We start from the raw sequence: 22,002 nt of genomic DNA, 5'->3' as shown, positions 1-22,002 counted from the left end.
AGCCTCACTGCTCTGTCTTTACACCATAAGGCACAAGGAAGGAACTGGATGTAAAAGCTGGCATGTAGCCAAAAATGAGGGCTTGGGTGGGGAGGGGGTGCAATACAAACAGGAAGTGAGTGTGTGGAGTGAAGGAGCAGGAAGAATGAGTAGTGGGTACAACAGAGAATGAGCAAAGGCCAAACTTTTTTTTTTAATAGCCCAAGAAGCTTTGCTGGGAACTGACTGACTCTAGTGGTAACAACCAGGAGGAGCTTCCTCGAGTGGGGCAGCCACAGGAGAAAAGCACACCCGACAGGGCTGGGACAGAGAAGTTAGAGAAAATAGTATAGAGGACAGAAGAGAGAAGTTAGGAAGCTCTCAGGGCCCTTCTTTGGGAGCAGATGTGAGGTTTGTAGCAGCCCTATAAAACCGTAGGCCAACTAGTCATAAAATTATATTATGATATTATAATGATGTGGCTGAAGAAAGCATCAGTAACAATGTGTTGCCTGTGGACAGTTTCCATTTTAATTCGGTAATGATGTGATTGAAATTAGAAGTGTGCCATGAGGCCACAGAAAGTGTGTACTTTTCTTAAAGTAACCTCATAGCAATTTCCTGATCCAAAGTAAACTCAAGCATGAAAAAATTGGTCGAGGAAAAAGGGAATGTTCACTTGGGTGGGTAAGCTCTCAGAACGGGAAGTCAAGGGAGACAAGAGACGTGAGGGAGAGGCCCAGGGTGCCTCCTTCACACAGAGAGTTCTGGGGATTCCTCAGAGACAAATTCATCTGACCAAGAAATTTACCCTTGAGTCTTTGGCCTTTCCTTTTTCTTCTTTCTGACACCCTTTCTCTGGTTAACATTTTCAGCGCGACTCAAGCCAAGTCAGCTATTTATAGAGCAAGAACAATTTTACCACAGGGTATGGTGTTTAATTTGAAGAGACGTCAAAGAGTGAGGGGCAGATGGCTGAGCAGGCAGTGCCTCTCAATGACCTTGATGGGGGCACCCAAGCCCACTGCCTCATCCTGAGTTTTGCAGATCCAGAAATGTCATCTGATGAATGAAATCCTGAACTGACCAAGCTTTAAGAGGAAAAGGATAAATTGATAAGGCAGGTAGGGTGCTTGCTTATTAATTTCTAATGGATCTATGGTGTGGCTTATGAAATGAGACCGGTTGCCAGCTCAGATGACTCTTTCTGGAAGGCTGTTCAATTCAGGAGACTCAATTATATTTCACAAGATCACTTAAATTTGGAGGATCTCAAATCTTAAAGCTTAAAAGAAAAAGAAAGCAATTCTCAAAATACTCCTTCCTCAACCACACTGAAAGAAAGACTGATTCTTGTTTACCCCACTCTACTGTCCCATACATTTAGGAGACCATTCTCCTAATGTATCTTTCCATTAACTGGTTATTGTATCGGTTTCCTGGATCTTCCATCATAAGGTACCACAAACTTGGTGACTTAAAACAGAAATGTATTGTCTCAAAGCTTTGCAAGGAAGAAGTCAGAAGTCAAGGTGTCGACGGAACCATGCTTCCTCAAACCTGTAGGGCAATTCTTCCTTGCCTCCTGCTGGCTTCTCTCTGCTGGCTTTCTGGCAAACTCCAGCGTCCCTTGGCTTACAGCTGCATCACTCCAACCTTTGCCTCTGTCTTCACATAGTATTTTCCCTGTGTGTCTGTCTCTGTGTCTCTTCCCTTCAAGAATACCAGTTGTATTAGATTAGAAGCCCACCCTACTCCAGTACCTACAGCAACCCTAAAACCAAATAAGGTCACATTCTGAGGTACTGGGGATTAAGACTTCAACATATCTTTGGGGGGGTGGGGGACATAATTCAACCCATAGTAGTTATGCTCAAGCCTGGTTCAGTTAAGCATTTTGCATTAATTCGGCATCTGATGTTAGATAACATGCAGGCAGGTGGTGAGGTAACTATGGGTAAGGCCAGTCCCTGCTCTTGAGGATCCTACAGTCTATTAGAGGAGGCATACATATGAGTAATTTACTTGGTTTTCGCCCCATAGCCTGCAGGAGAAAGTTTAAAATATATTGATGCCCAGATTCTACCCCTGACCAATAAAACCAGAACCTCTGGAACGAGGTGCAGCAGTGTTAGTATATTGTAACAGTTCCCCAGGTGTGATGGTAAATTTCATGTGTCAACTTGACTGGGCCACAGGGCACCTAGATATTTGGTCAAGCAATATGCTGGGCATTTTTGTGAGGGTGGGTCTCATCCAAGCAACTCAAGGCCTGAATAGAACAAAAAAGTCTGACCCTTCCTCAATTAAGAAGAAATTTTTTCTGTCTCACTGCCTTCATGCCAGGACATCCTTTTTTCCCTACTTTTAAACTTGAACTGAAACATTGGCCCTTTCTGCATCTCCAGTCTCTGGTCTTCAAAATGGGCTACACCGTGGGCCCTCTTGGGTCTCCAGCTTGCTGACTGCAGATCTTGGGATTTATCAGCCTCCATAACCATGTAAGTCAATTCCTAATTGTGTGTGTGTGTGTGTGTGTGTGTGTGTGTGTGTGTGTGTGTGTTATGTAATATTATACATATTTTGGTTCTGATTCTCTGGGGAAGCCTGATATACCAAGTGATTCAAATATGCTATAGGAGTTAAGAACAACTGATCTATAAACCCCAGACAAGGAAATGATTAATTCTGCCTGGAGAGGTGACTTCATAAAAGCCATTATATTTCAGCTGGGCCAGAAAGAATGAGCAGTTTTTGCCTTGCCAAGAATATGGGGCCAGAGGAAAGAGTGTTAGCAAGGGGAGCAAAGGAGAGAGGGTGGGAAAACAGAAGGAGTAATTAGAGATGAATCTGATGCAAATGCCACGGCTAAATAACACGGGGACTTGGTGAAAAGTTTTACACAAGGGAGTGATGTGCCCTTAATGTATCTTAGGAAGACAAATCTGAAAGCTGCGTAGAAAGACTGAAAGTGAGGGAGACCAATTAGACATTGTCATAAAAGCCTGTATTGACTGAATGTTTGTGTCGCCTCCAAATTCATATATTGAATCCCTAAACACCAATGTGGGGGTATTAGGAGGTGGCACCTTTGGGAGATGATTAAGTTTAGATGAGAGTAGAGCCCTGATGATGAGATTAGTATCCTTATAAAAAGAGGAAGAGATATCAGAGTTCCCTCTCTCTTTCTCTCTCTCTCGCTCTCTCCCCACCAGGTGAGAGCACGGCAAGAAGGTGACCGTCCACAAGCCAGGAGGAAGGCCCTCACCAAGAACCAAATTCGCTGTCACCATGATCTTGGACTTTCCACCCTCTAGAACTATGAGAAATCAATGTCTGTTATTTAAGTTTACAGTTACAGAAGCCTAGGCTAACTAAGAGGAAGACCAAGCAAAAGATGGTGTCTTCCTGGACTAGGGAAAAACAGACAGGTGTGGGTGTGTGTGTATGTGTGTGTGTGTTTTGTTTTGTGTGTTTTTATGTTTTAGAGCTATGATCACTGGAATTTTAGTGTTTGAGCTTGGGAAATGAGGAGGAGGCATCAAATGTAACTTCAAAGTTCCCAACTTAGGGTAGGAACTAAGAGAAGTGTGGTATTAAGATTGGGAGCACAAGAGAAGAAGATTTTGTGGAGGACATAATGAGCTCACTTCAGTTTGAGGTACCACAGGGCATTTGCATGGAAATGTTCAGTGAGCTGATAAAATTAGGTTTCCAGCCTTCAAAGAAAAAAAAAAAAGATTGTGCTCTTTATACGTAAAAATTGGACAATAATCAGAATGTAAGTGATAACAAGAATTCACGGGAGTGTGTAAGATGAGCTAGGAAGAATATGAAGAGGGCTAAAAACAGAAGATAGAATAAATATTTAAGGGACAATGAGGTGGAGAAAGTCTTTTCATCAAGTCATGCTAGTGACTCTTTGATCAGTAGTGACCTAGTAGAATTTGTCTAAAAATATAGCATACCTTCATTCTCTGAGGCCTGCTCATTGAAAACTGGTCTCTACCTTTTCAAGACCTTTTTTCTCTATGAAACAAGTATGGTTTCTCAACTTGTCACTGTTTTAAGAGAAAGCCCAGAACATTCACACAGCCTCTACAGTCAGTCATCATCAGGATCACACTTTCCTCACTGGTTTGGGCTAGATGACTTCTAAGGTTCTCTGTGTCTCCAAGGGCCTCAGAATCTCTAGAAGGATTGCTAAAATGAATGCCCTGCCTCGTCTATCATGATAATTCATTATGCTGATGGCCCCAATGAGACTCCCCTCCTGATAAACACATGTCCTGGAATTCATGCGCTTGTATACTCCCCTCCCATTAAGTTTGGGCTTCGCCTGCGATTTGCTTCCATAAAGGCGCCTGGGTGACTTAGTTGGTTAAGTGCCCAACTCTTGATTTCAGCTCAGGTAGTGATCTCGTGGTTCATGGGACTGAGTCCCGTGTCAGGCTCTGTGCTGACATGAAGCCTGCTTGGGATTCTCCCTCTTCTCTCCCTTTGCCTGCCTCTCTCTCTCTCTCTCTCTCTCTCTCTAAATGAATAAGTAAACATTTAAAAATGTGGCAGAAGTGATGGTGTGCCTGTTTCAGTTCTAAGCCTTAAGGAGTCATGGAAACTTCTACTTCTGCCTTCTTGGGAGCTCTGAGGTACTACTAAGATGTCCATCTTCCCCGCCCCCCCCAAAAAAAAAGGTCCATCTTCTCTGCTGGAGAAGACATTTAGAAGAGGCAGGACCCTGAACCCTCAAGAAGAGAAAGAGTCGGGAATAGAGAGAGAAAAAGAGAGAGAGAGACCAGCCATGCCAGCATCCCAGCTGAACCCAGCCCATAGGTGATAGCCAGCTAAATACAATTACAGAAGTGACCATTGGCAAGGCTGACAAAAAACCACTCCATTGGGCTCAGCCCTAATTGCAGAATCATGACCAAATAAAGTGGCTGTTGTTTTAGGCCACTAAGTTTGTGGGATGGTTTGTTACATAGCAAGAGAGAGCCAAAAAGTAAATGATTCTGCAAAACAGAGGTTGGCAAGGGCTGTCTCATATGCCAAGGATCTTACCCTTTTCCTTATGAAGCTGATAAAAGCTAAAGTTGTTCATTTGTCCCAGCCAATAACTGTATTAATCATGCATTTTTATTCTATATTTTCGGTGCTTTGACATCTTGGGGCCTTGCTGACCCTGGAGAAACTGTCCCTCCCTGGGATAGCCAATTCCTAGAGCTAATGATACAGGGCTCCACATCTTTCATACACAAACCAACCAGTCCAGAGCTCATACCCCAACTACCTCCTTATCATGTTCTCACACTCTAGGCTGCCCTCCACCTGCTATAATTACCAGTTCTGGGTACCAGACAACTAGAGAGCCCACAGAAATCATTCAAAGTAGCCAATTCTAAGCCTGCTTACCCTGCCTTGCCTTTCACAGAAATCACAGTAAAGGTTCTTGCCTAGGCTTTCCCCTGATCCTTCTGCCTCTTGACTAACCCTAGTATCTCCCTATATGCCCCCCACCCACATAGCATGGCAGGCCCTCCTCTTGGGGTCTGTGAGTATAACAAGCCATCTTTTCAATGGCAGTCATCTTCTAAGCTGTTGGCCTCACTATACCTAAATAATAATAATAATAAAATAATAATTAATAATAATAATAAATAATAAATAATAATAATAAAATAATAATAATTTTATTATATAATAATAAATAATAAAATAATAATAAAACCTGTAAAATAAAGCAATAAGCTATGAACTTAAATGGGTAGGCAAATCCCATGGACTGTGTGACTCTCACAGACGACTAAGATGGATGAGGCAGTGGGGCAGAGATGGTTAGGAAGGACCATCTTGTAACACTGTGCCACTAAAAATAATAGCTATCAGTTTTGAATGTTCTTCGTCAATCTTTGGGATAACTCCAGAGGGTGGATTTATTGGCCCCATTATCCAGAAGTGAACATTAAGGCTTAGAATAAATAGTATTCCACTAATAAGTGGAAGAACCAGGATTCCAACCCAGTTTTACTGGAATACAAAATCAGAACTCTTCTTTTTTTTTTTTTTTTCTGATTTGTAACTTTTTTTTTTTTTTTTTTGGAGACAGAGAGACACAGAGCATGAACGGGGGAGGGGCAGAGAGAGAGGGAGACACAGAATCGGAAGCAGGCTCCAGGCTCTGAGCCATCAGCCCAGAGCCCCACGCGGGGCTCGAACTCACGGACTGCGAGATCGTGACCTGAGCTGAAGTCGGACGCTTAACTGACTGAGCCACCCAGGCGTCCCAGGCGTCCCAGAACTCTTCTTGTAAGCTGCCCGAACAACTTTTGCTAGGCTTGCCATAGTTTGCCAAGCCTTCCAATATGGCATACAATAGCTTGGTATGTTTTCCGTGATAAATTTTTTAACAAATGAGTTTTATCTTCTTTAATCAAACCCCTTTATGATTATAAAAGTAATGATTCTCATTGACAATTTGAAATACAAAGAAGATTTTTAAAATCACTCATACAAGCACTCAGACAAATATTATTAACATTTTGGTATATGCCCTTGTAGTCTTTTTTCCATACCTATATCATATATATTTTACAAAACTTAAACTATCTCTTATAATCTACTTTTTTAACCAAAAAAAGATATTGTGAGCATTTCATCATGCCATTAAATATTCCCCTAAGATAGGGATTTTAATGGCTAACTTTTGTTTCTTAGTTCATAAATACTACAGCCATTTATTAATCTTCCATTGTTATCATGTGAATTATTCCTACTGTTTTACAACTAAAAGTGCTCTGACTCTGGGGATACCTAGAGGGAGAGATTAATAAATGCATATGGAATGAATGAATAAATGAATTCTCCTATTGGGGGATTTTGAACAGGACATTCAGGGATTGGCCAGGGAAAAGATACCCAACAGGAGGCTCATTTATTAAGTCTTAGATCCCTCAACAACTCTGTGAGGTCAATATTACCATCACCTCCATTTTACAGGGGAGGAGACTGAGGCCAAGGAGGTGTGATCACCAGAGTGCTTAGAGCTCTTCTTTTTTTCTCCACACCTAGATCCTCTGAGCCTGAACACCCTGCAGTGCAGCACTCAACTCCCCATCAAGTGCTCCTGGGACAGGACATTCAGGCTAGGGTCCTAGGGTCAGCATGAGCCCTTTTTGGGTTCCATTCCAGTCTATTCTACCCTCAAACAGGCCTGTCCCTTCCCCATGTCATGGCAGGGTCACCTGTATCAGAAAAAAAAAAAGTGCTCTGATTAATATCCTCCTATGTCCTTATACATAATTCTTTGTGAGCATCTCTAATATCTTAGAATAAATTCCTAGATTTAGAATCACTGAGTCCAAGAATATACACATTTTTAAGACTTTTGATACTTGTCAGATTTCCCTCCAAAAATGTTGCACTGATTCCCACCTACGCCATAGTCCTTTGTTTTTAGGGTTTTTTTTTTTTTTAAGTTTATTTACTTTTGAGAGAGAGAGAGAGAGAGAGAGAAATTCCCAAGAAGGATCTGGGCTGTCAGCACAGACCCTGACATGGGGCTTGAACTCACAAACCGTGAGATCATGACCTGAGCAGAAATCAAGAGTCACATGCTCAATTGACTGAGCCGCCCAGGTGCCCCCAGAATCCTTTGTTTCTAACATAAAGTAACTCTCTACTAGGGACTGCTCTGTGTATCTATGTTTCTGTGTGCGTGTGTGCGTGTGCACATGTGACTCAACCACATCCACTGTCCTTTCCATGCTAAGTACAAGCAAAGTTTAGTCTTCAATTAGTACCTATAGTTGGTAAGCAGTGAGATTAGACTTAAACTCTTTATTCCAAAAGAGCAACACCATTTCTCAAAGGGACTTGCCAACCAAATAATGGAGTGACTATTGTTTTTTAACCATGCAGAGCTATGACGCGTGACTACCTATATTGCTTAAATGACAGGTTTTTGTGCATCCCCCAAATATATTCAGATTGTGAAGAGCTTGTGTACAGTAAGTCACAGAGAGAAGGCCAGCAAGCCATGCATACGATCCCAGCAAAGGAAGGGTGGCTGGAAGAGGTGGTGTTTTATCTGTTTCTGAAGAACTAGAGGGAGGTGGAATCCCAGGATGCAAATGCACAAATAGCTACTTACCTGGTGTGCTCTCAAGTGTCTCCCATACAGACTCACACTCCCAAGTGTCATCTCCCCCACCAGCCTTTTGTTGTGTGCCCTAAATTCTAAGTAGTAACACCTTTGCTTTGAGCTGAAAGGTCCCTGTTAAGACACAAATAGATGAGCTAGAAGAGTCAACACCCTAAGCCACTAGCAACATTAACAACTGAGCTCAAATGAGCTTATCAAGTAGCTGGAGTCACCTCCGAAGACTCCAAGGAAATGAGACCAGAGTATGTGATATTAGGCAGAGGCCAAAGTCAGGGCAGGGTGTGTAGCAAAGACATGTCTTGGATGATCTGGGGACAGAAGGATGGTTCCAGCGGCAAACGGGACAACATGGCCCTCTGAGGGCACAGAGGTGAGAGGCTGCAGGGGATGTGTTTCGTGGGGTTCAGGCAATTCACCAGGCTTGTTGGACTGAAACCTGAGAGCCCCATTTCCTGCTGGTCTCTTAAACACGCTGGTTTGGAGCAAAGACCATGTCGCTTCTATTCCTGCCACCAGCATAACCTCCAGCAAACAAATTGCTTGCTGTACCTCTCACCTCCTCCTCCCCCAGGTGCATCCACAGTGAGTGTCTGAGGCGAGGCAGGCCCTGCAAAGACCTGGTCACATCCATTAACAAGGCACTGGTTATATCAATGGCAACCCTGAGGAGATTTCTCTGTGCTGAAGCAAGGCACTAAATATAATAGCCTCTTAACTGGCACATTGTTATCAGTATTATTACGGCTTTCTCTTCATGCCTGTCAGTGGATTATGGTAATTTTTTTTAGTCATGGGTTTTAATCAGAGTCAAAGTCTCTGAGTTACTGACAGCTTGGGAGAGCAGTGACTGCTCTAAGATTGACTTCACACTGTCACAAAATCATAACACCGGCAGAAAGATAGAGGCTCTCACAGGCCTCCTCCCGCTAATTAAAAACAAAGCAACTTTCCAAACAGCAGGCTCCTTTGCCAGGCTTCACAAAAAAGGCGGGGGGGGAGGGGGGGAGCAGAGGGCACCTACTTCTCCCTCCCTCCCCCAAAGTTCAAAGCAAGAGACAAGGATCCTGGCAAAGGCAGTACTAGAGGCAGATATTGCAATTTAGCTAATGGTATCTACAGGAAGCTAGAAATCATCCATTTGACATGTTAAGGGACTTCAACAGCATCAGGCCTTGTTGGATTCTCCTGACCTTGTAGCACCTCCTCACAGACATTGTCCACATGTGACCACTCATTCGAATAAATGTGATAGAGCTGGGCAGATGGGTCACGGAAGCTATCCTCTCTGGAGGTTATGGAACAGAGGCAGTCATACCTCTGGCCTTGCCTTCCCGTCATCACGTGTAATGAAGTTTCCCTCCTGACCAAATGGGACCCCAGCTGCGAGGCATCTAGCAATTGACCAGGTGTTAGGCAGAGATCACTGCATGTATTTCTTCTATCACCATGGAGAAGCCATAGCAGACCACAGTACGAACTTAAGACAAACCCTAGATAGTTCTCCATGTTGCCTCCAGGGTCCTTCTGCTTTTCTCCAACTGCAACACTTTTCTTCTCTCTAGAACCATCATCCTTAGAAACCCCATGACCAGCATAGGCCATTCTGGCGTCTAACTTAGGTTTGTCCTTTATGTCCATCCACACCTTTGTTTGCCTGGGGTCCTGTTGTCAAGTAGTTCTCACAGGGAAATGACCCGAATATGTCTGGCACAATAGACTGTTACACTGCAGTGATACACAAATCTAAAATCTCAGTGGTCAAAATAAGGGTTTCTTGTTCATGTTGCATAGCCATCCCAGGTTGCCAAGTGTCTATGCCTCAGAGCCATCCAGTAACCCAGGCCACCATCCTAGAAGTTGCAGTCATCAGGACACCTGGGTGGCTCAGTCAGTTAAGCATCTGACTCTTGATTTCGGCTCAGGTCATGATCCCATGGTTCATGAGTATGAGCCCCATGTCGGGTTCTGCCCCGACAGCGCAGAACCTGCTTGGGATTCTCTGTCTCCCTCTCTCTCTGCCCCTCCTCTGCTTGTGTGTGTGCTCTCACTCCCCCTCTCTCTCTTTCTCTCAGAGTAAATAAACACTAAAAAAAAAAAAAGAAGTTGCAGTCATCATCCCCAAGGGAAAGAAGGCTCTAGAATCTTCTCCTGGCAGTTGAAGGCACTGGCTTAGAAACGATAAGAATTACTTCCACTCTCAAGTCATTGGCCAGAATTAGTCACATTGCTCCATCTGAAAAAAAAGAGGAAGTACAATCTTCTTTTGTGCATTGGAAGAGCAGAAATATTTGGTGAATTGCATAAATGATTAGCACACCACTTAATTAATTTACACCAAGAAGAAAACTGAAGATTCAGAGAGTAAAGAATTACCCCTCCCAGTGGCATTCACTAGCACAATGAAGCTTATGATGTTCCATTCTCTGGTGCTGCACAGACATGGGCAGATGCTAGAAACAAGGGGAACCTCTCCCCAGTTCAGATCCTGCGTTTGCTTTATTCACTCTCAGTTCTCCAAGTGGCTTGCCACCATGAATCCAAAATTACACAAATACGTGCTGAAGATGAAAAGGATACAATGAGTGTTTACCAGAGGGTACACTAAATGATGTACATGGCGGATGAGGGCATTAGAAGCCGAGCCAGGAATCTGAAAGGAACCATTGGAAGATGGAGACAGGCTGGGTGAGGATCATTGTTGCTGCTAGCTGCTAGCTTTCTGCATAAGGGGAGACAAAAAGGCCAACGTGACAATGATAACATCAATCTAACATGAAGCAATTAAGGCCTGGAGCAGAGTTTGAAGGAAAGAGACATCGGGTCTCAGAATTGGAGACTCCGGTGAAGGAACGCCAGACGTGATGAGATGATGGTGCGGGGAAGACGGAGACACTTGTTCTTGAATCCAGGAGAACTTCCAAGCTTTAGCAAGAACTCTGCAATGGTGGCAAGAAGCTGAGTTTCAGAAAATAGAAGGGCAGCAAACTCGTGTTCTTGTACCCTAGCAAATGCCACATATGTGCCCAGAGCAAAAACCAGCAAAGAAGTAAACCCCAAGTATGACCAATAATGCAGTCCTGAGACTCCATCTGAGCCTAAAGCAGGAGGGCAGAGGAATCTCAAAGATCGCTGTGCAGCTTGCACCAATTCCAGGGGAATAGGCCTGTGGGGTGATACCATATCCAGTCCGTCAGCAAATTCTATTGCCCTTACTTGCAAGATGTAACTTAAAGGGGACCACACTTCACCACCTCCACCTTCCTCCGAACACTCTAATCCCCTGCCTGGATTTCTGCAGTTGCCTTCCCAACTGGTCTCCTATTTAAAGCCTTGTCTCCCAATTGTCTATTTTCTGTGAAGCAGCCAGAAGGAACCTCTTGAAATGTAACCATTTCTCTGCTCAGCGCTTTCCAATGACTTCTCATTCCATGCAGAGGATCCTAAGGCCTTCCCTTGACCTAGAAATCCCTCTAGGATACCATCCTCTGAATCTCCTGGGACCTCTTCCCCCCATCACCCCTTCCTCCAGCACTCAGCTTTGGTCACACTAGCATCACTGCTCCCTCTGCCAAGCCTCTGTCTCAGGGCATTTGCACAGGCTGTCCTTTCTGCCCGGCAGGCTCTTCCCTCAGAGATCTTCATTGGGCCTTGCTCTCAGACCTCCTTCAGATGCCACGACATCAGTAAGGTCTTTCTTACTGTTCCCAGCCCTGAAAGCCAATCTCCTATCAACGATCTTTCCTTCACCAATTTTGTGTGAAATGGGTTGTCACATGTAACATATTTTACATTCCACTTTTTGGTTCTAGTATAAGAGCCAAGAGGGCAGGAGGGTTTTTTGTTTGACTTGTTCACTGCTGTAACCCCAGCATCTAGAACAGGACTTGCCAGCAGTAGGAGCTCAATACATACATGTTCACTGAATAGACTGCAATTGATCACAACCTAACCACCACACTGACTTAAAGAGATATTCAAGGGACAGGCATTTCTTCTTCTTGAAATACCCTGTGAAGATTCAGGGCTGCCGCCTCCTCCTACCTGATGTCAGCTTCCATGGATACAGGTTTCTTAAAGGGGTCAAGGATGCGACAGATGCTTTACATTAGCTTTTATGTCCTCCATAAAATTAACAACAAGCAAACCTTGAGTAACGGAGCTATAATTCTGTCTTGCAATTCTGATCCAACACAGAGTATAAGAGATTGGCTCTTGAGGCTAAAAGCTGTTTCCAGAACCCTCAATGGAATTATACCTCTGTAATTCATTTACTGTTATTCATTTTATATGTTTATAGATAGAGCCAAAAAAAAAAAAAATCACACAGCCAGCAAAACCAAAGCAAAGAAGAAAAGATAATCTAGTGGTTTTCATTTTTAAATTACAAGCATTATGTAAGATACAGTATTTTGCCACACTATAGCACTTCTAGGCTAAATAAGAAATATACTTAACAACAGGTAAACCTAATAAGATAGCTTTTTGAAAAAATGAATAGTACCTTGCTCTGTCTTCAGGGATGTTATTTTCGATGGCAATATCAATTCACAAAGAAAAGTCAAGAGAATAATTATGGCTTTTTAGCCAATAGGACTGATATACGTAAATAGGATCTGTGAAAGTGTTGGATAATATCCTTGAAAGGCTCTAAAGTTATTGTCCCACTCCAGCTATTTGCAATACACGACCAAAAACAATCCAATAAGCCTTCATCACTTATGTCCAAGTTTCTAATGAAACAAGCCTCATGAAAAATAAACTAGCATACAGATGGGCTTGGAGAGATCTGGCAGCATATCTACCTTTTATATTTATTTTATTTTATTTTAAAGCCATTGAGGGTAACCAAAGTGGTTTGTTAGGAAGGAACATTGCAGGGGAAATTGCATTTTCCACTCACCAGACACAACCTAGATAAAGATACAACATAGACACTTTCTTCAGCCAATGAACTACCACTTCATTTGTGAAGGAACTGCAGGATGTAGCGGGTTTTCTTGGTGTGGATTTCTATCCACAGGACATTTGGCTGCCGCTTACAACCCATTGCATGTATAGGCTGCTGAACAGCCTCCAGATGGTGTGTATACGGTTTTACAAATGTTTTTCTTGTTCCAATCAGACATGACCTTTCAAATATATAAAGCTGTACACACAAAACCTGCCACAAGACTTCTAGAAAAATTGAGCAAGTTCAATTCACAAATATCTTTGAGCACCTACTACGTGTGAAACATCATTCTAGGTACTAAGGGATATAGTTGTGAACAAAACAGATTTTAAAGCCCTGACTTAATGAAGCTTCTATTCTGGGGGGTGGGGGGTGGTACACACACAGTGAACAAAATATATGAATTATATATTTTTAAGGTGATAACTGCTATGTGCTATAGAGAAAAATCAAATGGGGAAAATAAGGTGGGGTGGGGGTGCAATTCTAAATAGAATTAAGGTAGGCTTTACCAAGAAGGAGACATCTAAGCAAATGAAGATGATGGATGCCAATATCTAGAATAACCTTCCAAGCAGAGAAAACCACAAGTGCAAAGATCCTGAGGCGGAAACATGCCTGGCATGTGATTGGAGCAGAGTGAGCAACAGAAGAGCAGTGGATGAAGTCAGGGAGGTCATGGAGACTATATTCTGTAATGACTCAGGCTTTCCCCTCCAGACAGGACAACCATGGAGCAGGGTAGTAACATGATAGGACCAATGTCTTCAGAGCATCCATCTGGCTCTGTCCAGAATAGCTGTTGGGCTGGGAAGTAGAGAAGTGGATGGGAGGTGAGGGCAGAAGTGGAAGCAGGGGACAAGTTAAAAAGCCATAGCATTGCTGTCAGTGTGAGAGGGAGGTTACCACCCTTGGACCAAGGTGGTAGCCATGTGGATGATACAACGTGGTTGGATCCTGGATATATTTTGAAGATACATAAAATAGGATGGGGACAACAGGATTGGGCCACTCCCAAAGATTTCATATGGCCACTTTAAGTATCTATGATCCTCTCCCAACTGTGTCCTGGGCAGTGTTATTTACAACATCACTCACCCACCCAAAACTTACTGGCATTAATGACAGTTTTGAAGGATAGTTCAGAAATGTGGATTCTTCGGGAAGTTTAAGAACCATGTTAGAATTAAAGGGTTTCCGAGTCAACAGAAGTGTCATGTCTCTGCTGCTCAGTCTGCACATGTGGGAGTGAGGGGGTTCACTCTGTCTCTTCTCTGGTCACCAGTTCTCTCCCTGCCTCATCGCCATGCTGGGAGCTGAGAGCGACAGAGCCGTAGGGTGCTACCTGTGCACACAACGAGTCCCAGACTAGCTGGGGAGATATGTGGAGGTACCGCCTCCTTTCTTGTTCTACTCTTCATCTTCTCAGTTTCTCTCCTCCTGCTCTGTCCCTGTCAGATCTCTCTGGGGCCCTCAAGGCACCAAGCACCAAAGAGAAGCTGAATCACGCTCCTGACAATAGTGAACTCTACAGAGACTGCCCTTATTTGCTTCTATGTTCTTGTCTGCTGTCTGATGCCTGTTTATGCACAGCTTCCCTCTCGGGAGTGACGTGGCCTCGTCTCTGACTTTCTTCTGTGTTGTTGTTGTTGTTAGCTCCAAGTTAAGAGAAAGCCGCCAAATCAAACAGGACCCAATCCTATCAACTCAAGAATCAGCTTAAGATGATTGAGACTGTGACCCTCCATGGGCCCTTTAACTTGGATGCTCGGAGATCTGCTCCTACCAGGTTAAGGCAAGAGTAGGGTATTCCTTTCTGTATAGCTGTGTTCCATCTTCCCAGTTACTTACTTGGACCTTTTAATAAATGAGCTCTCCCAGCTAGAGACCTACAGAAGGTCATTGTTGTTTCGGTTCCTGATGCCTTTGAAAATATAGCTAATGTTTTGTACTGGAGATGATGTGGGCTAGGAAACCAGAGTTTTACTGTCTATTTAATTTGTAAACCATGTCTTTTAAGCATATGCTGTGGCAGATGGTAGGTGATACCATGGTGTGTTTAGTTAGATGGGATCCTCACTAAAGTTCACCTGTCCCATCTGCATACTCTAGAGGCCAAGACATTCTAGTACCTGTGTTAGAAATCCATCAAAACCAAGAAGACTTTTTTAATGGTAAGTAATAGTAATGGGTCTGTGCTAATGAAAATTCAGAGCTTCTCCACCCAGAGTGGAAAAAACTGAACAGAACCCAGTATCAGCGATTTTCCAGCAAGGCTGTCACTGTGATCTGTGATGCGCTATCAAGATGAAATTGGAACCGAGTGTACTTTATTCAGGACATCTGCGAGATAAAAAATATAATGCTCCTTTTCTATCTTTGTGACATTGTTCGCAAAGATGTGATTTGGCTGTTAAAACCACTCGCGCTGTATCTCAAGGCTAAGGCTGACAATTCAAATAAAAGTCTCTCTCTCTCTTTGGTTTGTTATCTGAACCACAGTTAGCTGTCAAGGCAATTCTATATACTGGGGCACTTGGGGAGGGGTGTGAGGCGTTTGACCTGCCACAGCTTCCCATCTGACTCTATGCTTCTGAGCATTTAATTTCCTGGAGTTCTAGGAAGTTGTTGTTTTTTTGGTTTTTGGTGTATATTTTTTAATGCCTTCAATATCAGGTGCAGTGTTAAAAGACAAATAATGATGTTTAGTTTTTAATAATTTTATTATATGCACTTGGTAGAAAATTTAGAATATACATATTAGAAAATAGGGTGCTACCATTTTAGATTAGTTCTGTGAATATTCCAATACATTTCCTTCCAGTCTTTTTTCTGTGTGTGTGTGTGTGTGTGTATGCATGTGTGTGCAATGTTGGCTTGTTTTGTTTAAAAAAAAGAGAGATGGGGAGAACTGAATGAATAATTTTGTGAACTCCTCATCAACAACTTATGACAAACATTTTTCCACTAGCCTTTCATTCTTCACAGATGTAGTCACACAATTTTTGGTTCTCATCATTAATGTGCAAGGAACACCATGAGTTCCTCCATTCAGATGAGTGTCTGTCTAAATTGTCATAAATCACTTTAGAATTTTCATCAAAAGAAACACTGTGAAATATCTCTCTGTCCTATAGGGATGCAATATTGCAAACAGAATCTTATCCAAAACATTCAGATTTACTGGCCCTGCTGCCTCTAGCTTGAGCAAGCTTTGTATTCTTGTTTGCTTAACCTCAAGCCTGCTCAGAACCTTGAGTCTACCTGATATGTGGGACCATCCTGGACTGCAAAGATCCAGTCTTTGCATCTGCAAAAATGCAGACCCCAAGATGTCCTACTTACTACCCCTTTTCTTACAGGGGTGCCTCTGGCTTTCTGCAGAACCATTCATTCTTACAGCTAAATCCAAATCTCTATAAGAAGGCAACTTTCAGATAAATATATTTGTATATTTTCACTGGAGACACTAGGTTATAGAATTGGTGTTAGAAGTCCATTAGAGGCTTAAAGTACCAAGGGGAAGAAAGATGCACAGTTTAAATTCGAGAAAAGGAACATTAAAAAGCCACTCATCAGGATCTAGATTTGGCTGACAGCTATTCATGCAGCCCCAATATTTGGTATTCATTAGCTTGTGACATTGTCCTTTACTATGACACACTCCTATTAAGGAATCCTCAGGGAAATTTGTAGTGGTTGAGGAGAAGGAGGGTGGCCTCCTTAAAAGAAATTTCACTTTTGGAACAAGAAAATGGTTTGCAGTGCACTCACTTGTGTTTTGTCCTCTGAGTTGACCTTGCACCAAATTCAGACCAACCAGAGTTTGGCCAAAATTTCCATCTTGAAGTCATAGAGGTTAGGACTAGCCAGGGGCTCCCATGTCAGCAGTGGGTACCAGAGACCCAACATTCACATTGAAACTTTCACTTGCCTATTTTCTTTTTTGTTTGTTTGTTTGTTTGTTTCATTGGATGTAGGCATCCATCTTCAATCACATACAAACTTTTCAATAACATACAAATCACATACAATCGTCATCAGCAGGGAATGAATAAAATCTGTTGTATTAAACTGTTACTAAATTCCCCATTCCTGGGTATTGGACGATGAGGAAAAGGGATAGATAGTCAAACTTCATTAGTACATTTAGTAAAAGTCTGGCTAACTGTGGTTCGATGGTTTCTCTTAGATGAAGCTACATATGTGTTCAAGTCTATAATAGTCTTCTTATTTAAGGGTAATCACGAGCCTGCATGGCCTTTTTGAGCCACCCAGGCATCCCTAGATAGCATAGCTTTCAACTATAAAAATATTAGGTTCAAGATCCAGGCACAAAAATGAAAGAAAATGAAGCAAAAGTTCATTTTTACAGAACAGGTTAGGGTCAAGGGCACTTCCATTAAAAATAATATTCTATAAATGTGGAAATCAGCTGATTCTCAGGAAATGTTGGGAGATCTAGGACGAAACTTGCAGGTGTTGACGTTTTCACCGGGTAACAAATGCTGACCACCAAGAAAATACACCAACAAATGTCTAACCTAGAAAAGAAGAAAAGGGGAACTCTAGAAGAGAAAGACTCATGTCCAGAGAGAAACCTGAGCAGTTCCTGGAAACTGAGGAAGGGAGCCGTCACTGGGGAACTTGAGTAGAGAAGGAAATTGCAGAGTGATCATACCCAGCTAGGTGTGAAGGATAAAAGAAGTTGAGAACAGGAAAACTACATGAAATGGACAAGCTCGCAAAACAGAAATCCCAAGGAATGCCTGTAATCAAGGGTGTTTAAAGGACAATTCGCGAAGGGAATTACACAAATGCAGGCACCTGAGACACAAATGCAGGCACCTCTGCCATCACCTTGAGTGGAAGGCAGATTTTACACGATGGATTGGAATAGTCATTTTCATTTCATAAAGCCTACATCCCTGGAAAATTGGGTTCCATAAATTGAGATTTTTGTTACATTAAGCTTTACTACTAACTTTCCAGTAGTTTTAGAGATATAATTTATTTGAACTATTCAGAAGTATAGAACAGGCTTGTAAGATAAAAATGCGTCAAAAGCTTAAAACTTCATTGAATACATCAATTGGATAAGTAGTCAAACAATACTGATTTTTCAGGAAAAACAAATTGCATATCAATTAATACACTTGAAATACAGTTTAATTTTTCTATAAGCAATTATCAATGCTTATAGAAAAAAGGCAGAAATGAGAAACAAGGTCCACAGAGAACTCTGAAATTTCATTCCCACTTCAATCTTTTCCATCTCCATTTCAGTCTTTCTGTTGAACTAACTTGGGTCTTAAGAAGCTTGTTTCCTTTCTAGTCATTAAATAAATATTTATTAATGGCCTATTCTATGCCAGACCTTCAACAGGGCATCTAGGAGAAAGGGACCAGGGCCAAGGGCTGACCAGGACCCTACTAATAACAGAGTTGATTTCAATTGTTTTCTGTTATCATCTCAGCAAAATGCATAGTATAAATTAAAATTAATTTTAAGATTCCCATAATAAATATGGGTATCCTTATCATAATCATGTCAAATAGTTTTTCACTAGCTCTCATTCTTAATTCTGATCTATGTAGGGACAAGAAAATGGCATCTAGGGAAAAATTGAGAAAGAATAGAAACTAGGAAAAAGCAAAATGAAAGTATATAAAAAATTAAGACACAAATAGAAAAGCAGAGTGTAATTCACTTACAAACAGTATTGAAGTTAATCCCAGTTTTTTCTGGTAGATGAGAAGTTGCAAAAATGGATTTATAAATGTGAATGTCATGATTGACAAGCCAAAGACTTATGTGGAGAGGATGTAGGAGTGAGACAGAAATGGTGTCTATTCCAACAAATAGCTAGGAAAAAAAAGGTAGCTGCAGAAATCAGTAAGCAGGAGCATTTGCTCCACATTCATTATAGAAATGACCAGTCAGGAAGTCTAGGATGCAAGGAGCTGGTCAGGGCCATTCAGGAGGAGCTCTTTCTACAAATCATTTTCTTACCTACTCATTCCACAAACATTTGAGGTGCATCTCATAAGTACTTTCTGAGCCAATAAACAATAGAAGAAAATAATGAATGATCAAGCCAATCCTTCAGAAAATCTACACATCTTTTAGCACCCGCAGCTTTCTGCTATTATGTACTTCCTTTTTTTTAAATTATTTTTTTAATGTTTTTTAATTTATTTTTGAGACAGAGAGAGTCAGAGCATAAGCAGGGGAGGGGCAGAGAGAGAGGGAGACACAGAATCCAAAGGGGGCTCCAGGCTGTGAGCTGTCAGCACAGAGCCTGACACGGGGCTTGAACTCACGGAGTGTGAGATCATGACCTGAGCTGAAGTCGGACACTTAACCGACTGAGCAACCCAGGCTATGTACTTCCTTAACCTTGGCTCCTGTTGGGCTCTTTCTCACCTACCTATAAATAAGGATTCTTAAATCACAGTTACCATGACTTCAGACTTTCATGGGCCACACCAACCAAATGATCTGGTCTATTAACTTTGAGGAATATGAATAAAGGCAGGCTGCAGAATTTCAAAAAAACAAGATTAATGGTCTTCTTCCTAATTCTATCACTCATGGGCAAAATGGAAATATAAGCATTATGTTGCCAAATACCAAGGAGATGGCAGATATCTTCATTGAGATAAAGAGATGCACCCCTAACTTGAACTCTCACACACAACACCATACCTTTCTGCTGTAATAAGACATACACAATGCATGACATGATCTTGGAAGTGTTTACTCAGACATCCATGATGCTGGGTGGGATGACATTACAGGTCTTGACACAACTGCCTCCAGTTGTCTAATGGTGCAGCACAGGCTCATGCTAAAGTTTAGTATGTGATTCCACAGGTTGAGAAGAGAAGATGGGGAGCACTATGAGCTGAAAAATGTCATTCAAACACAAGCCGATGCCAACACCTGGGATAGAAGTAGCATGGACCCAACTTAACTACAGAAATCCAAAAGGAATTCTTCCAGAACCTAGTGCCTGATCATGCTGTCCCAGAAACCAGGGCTTAAGTAATAATAGTAAACTCTTGCATACTGACACTTGTACATATTTTGTCTTGTATTTATTTATTTACTTATTTACTCCAATATAATTAACATACAGTGTTATATTAGTTTCAGGTATACAATATAGTGATTTAACAATTCTCTACATTACTCGGTGCTCATTACGATAAATGAACTCCTAATCCCCTTCATCCAGTTCACCAACCCCTCCACCAACCTCCCCTCTGGTAAGCACCAGTTTGCTCTCTATATTTAAAAATCTGATTTTTTGTGTGTCTCTTTTTTCCTGTGTTGGTTTGCCTGTTTCTTAAACTCCACATGTGAGTGAAATCATATGGCATTTGTCTTTCTGTGACTGACTTCTTTCACTTAACATTATGCCCTCTAGATCCATCCATCTTGTTGCAAATGGCAAGATTTCATTCATTTTATGGCTGAGTACTATTCCACTGTGTATATATACCACACCGTCTTTATCCATTAATCTATCAGTGGACGCTTGGGTTGCTTCCATATTCTGGCTATTGTAAATAATGCTGCAATAAACATAGGGGTGCATGTATCTTTTCAAATTAGTGTTTTCATATTCTTTGGGTAAATACCCAAGAGTGGAATTATTGGATCATATGGTGATTCTATTTTTAATTTTTTGAGAAACATCCATACTGTTTTCCACCTTGGCTGTACTACTTACACAGTTTTTAAAGCTCCATAGGTGATTCTAATGAACAGCACCATTGCCATAGCATCACAAAAGCTTCTAATTCTTCCTTCTGCCTCCTCCATGTTCCATCATGAAAATGACAGGTTCTTAAAACATAAAAAAAAAAGTCACTAGATAAGGGTATTTGAGAGTGTCACAAGACTTGCCTAAGACTAGATGTTTAGAGACATGCTTATCAATCTAAAATAAATGGGCGAATTTGCAGAGTAAAATTAAGTGGTTGACCGGCTGATGAAGTGGTGAAATATGGTCTATGCCTTAATGAAGAGAATAATGTGATCTCTTTGTTTTTATCCTAAGTTTTCCTAAGTTTTCCCCTACTGGGGAAAAAAACTTTTTTCCTTTATCCATCGTAGGTTCATTGACTAGGGCCCTACAAATTAGACTGAGAAAAAAAAATTAAGAAGAGAAAACCAAGCAGAAGTATATTTTTTTAAATTTTTTCTTAATGTTTATTTTTTAGAGAGACAAAGACAGAGTGTGAATGAGGGAATGGGCAGAGAGAGAGAGGGAGACACAGAATCAGAAGCAGGCTCCAGGCTCTGAGCTGTCAGCACAGAGTCTGACGCGGGGCTCGAACCCACAAATCGCAAGATCGTGACCTAAGCCGAAGTTGAAGGCTTAACTGACTGAGCCACCCAGGCACCCCCCAAGCAGAAGTTTATTAACATGTGCACTGCCCATACACATGGAAGTACTCAGCGATAAGTGAGTACTTATGGGGTGGTTAGAACTTGGGCTTATATAGCATCTTAACAAAAGAACAGTAAGTTTTGTAGAGAAGTGATAAGACAAAGGAAAAGGGCTTCAGGCTTTTAGGGGTGGCCAACTGTGGGAAGGTAAATATATGGAGACACTAATGGAAGATAAGCGTTGTTCTGGCAAGGTTTGTTGTATAGATTCCTCTGGTGCCTGCCATCTCTGGATTTAGGATTTGTAAGAGTCTAGAATTGTCTCCAGTGATTCAGAATCATCTTACCCTTCCTGACAGAGAGGGAGAGGGCAGAGAGGTCTTTTGTGCCTGCTTTTTTTTTCTTCTTTAATGCCTTCAGCTCAAAATAATCCTTATGCCAGAGTGGCATATTCTGGGATGGCATACTCTGAACTCCTAAACCCCTTTCAAAGCTGTTTGATGGGCTGGA

At 41.9% G+C, this 22,002-nt stretch overlaps 1 long non-coding RNA gene across 2 annotated transcripts; it reads left to right on the top strand.

Moving 5' to 3' along the window:
- The first annotated feature begins 849 nt into the window (after positions 1 to 849).
- LOC132692024 (uncharacterized) lies at positions 850 to 20,095 on the top strand. 2 transcript variants are annotated; one of them, XR_013554879.1, is made up of 3 exons: positions 850 to 1,103; positions 2,326 to 2,480; positions 19,969 to 20,095. It is a non-coding gene; the product is annotated as an uncharacterized LOC132692024 (long non-coding RNA). The 2 variants fall into 2 exon arrangements; XR_009616137.2 differs by lacking the exon at positions 19,969 to 20,095 and adding an exon at positions 3,195 to 3,303.
- The last annotated feature ends 1,907 nt before the right edge of the window (positions 20,096 to 22,002 follow it).

This window comes from Panthera onca, chromosome B1 (genome assembly GCF_046562875.1).
Source record: "Panthera onca isolate mPanOnc1 chromosome B1, mPanOnc1 haplotype 2, whole genome shotgun sequence".
In the NCBI taxonomy this organism is placed as follows: Eukaryota; Metazoa; Chordata; class Mammalia; order Carnivora; family Felidae; genus Panthera; species Panthera onca.
This window is presented reverse-complemented; position numbering and strand designations above follow the sequence as displayed.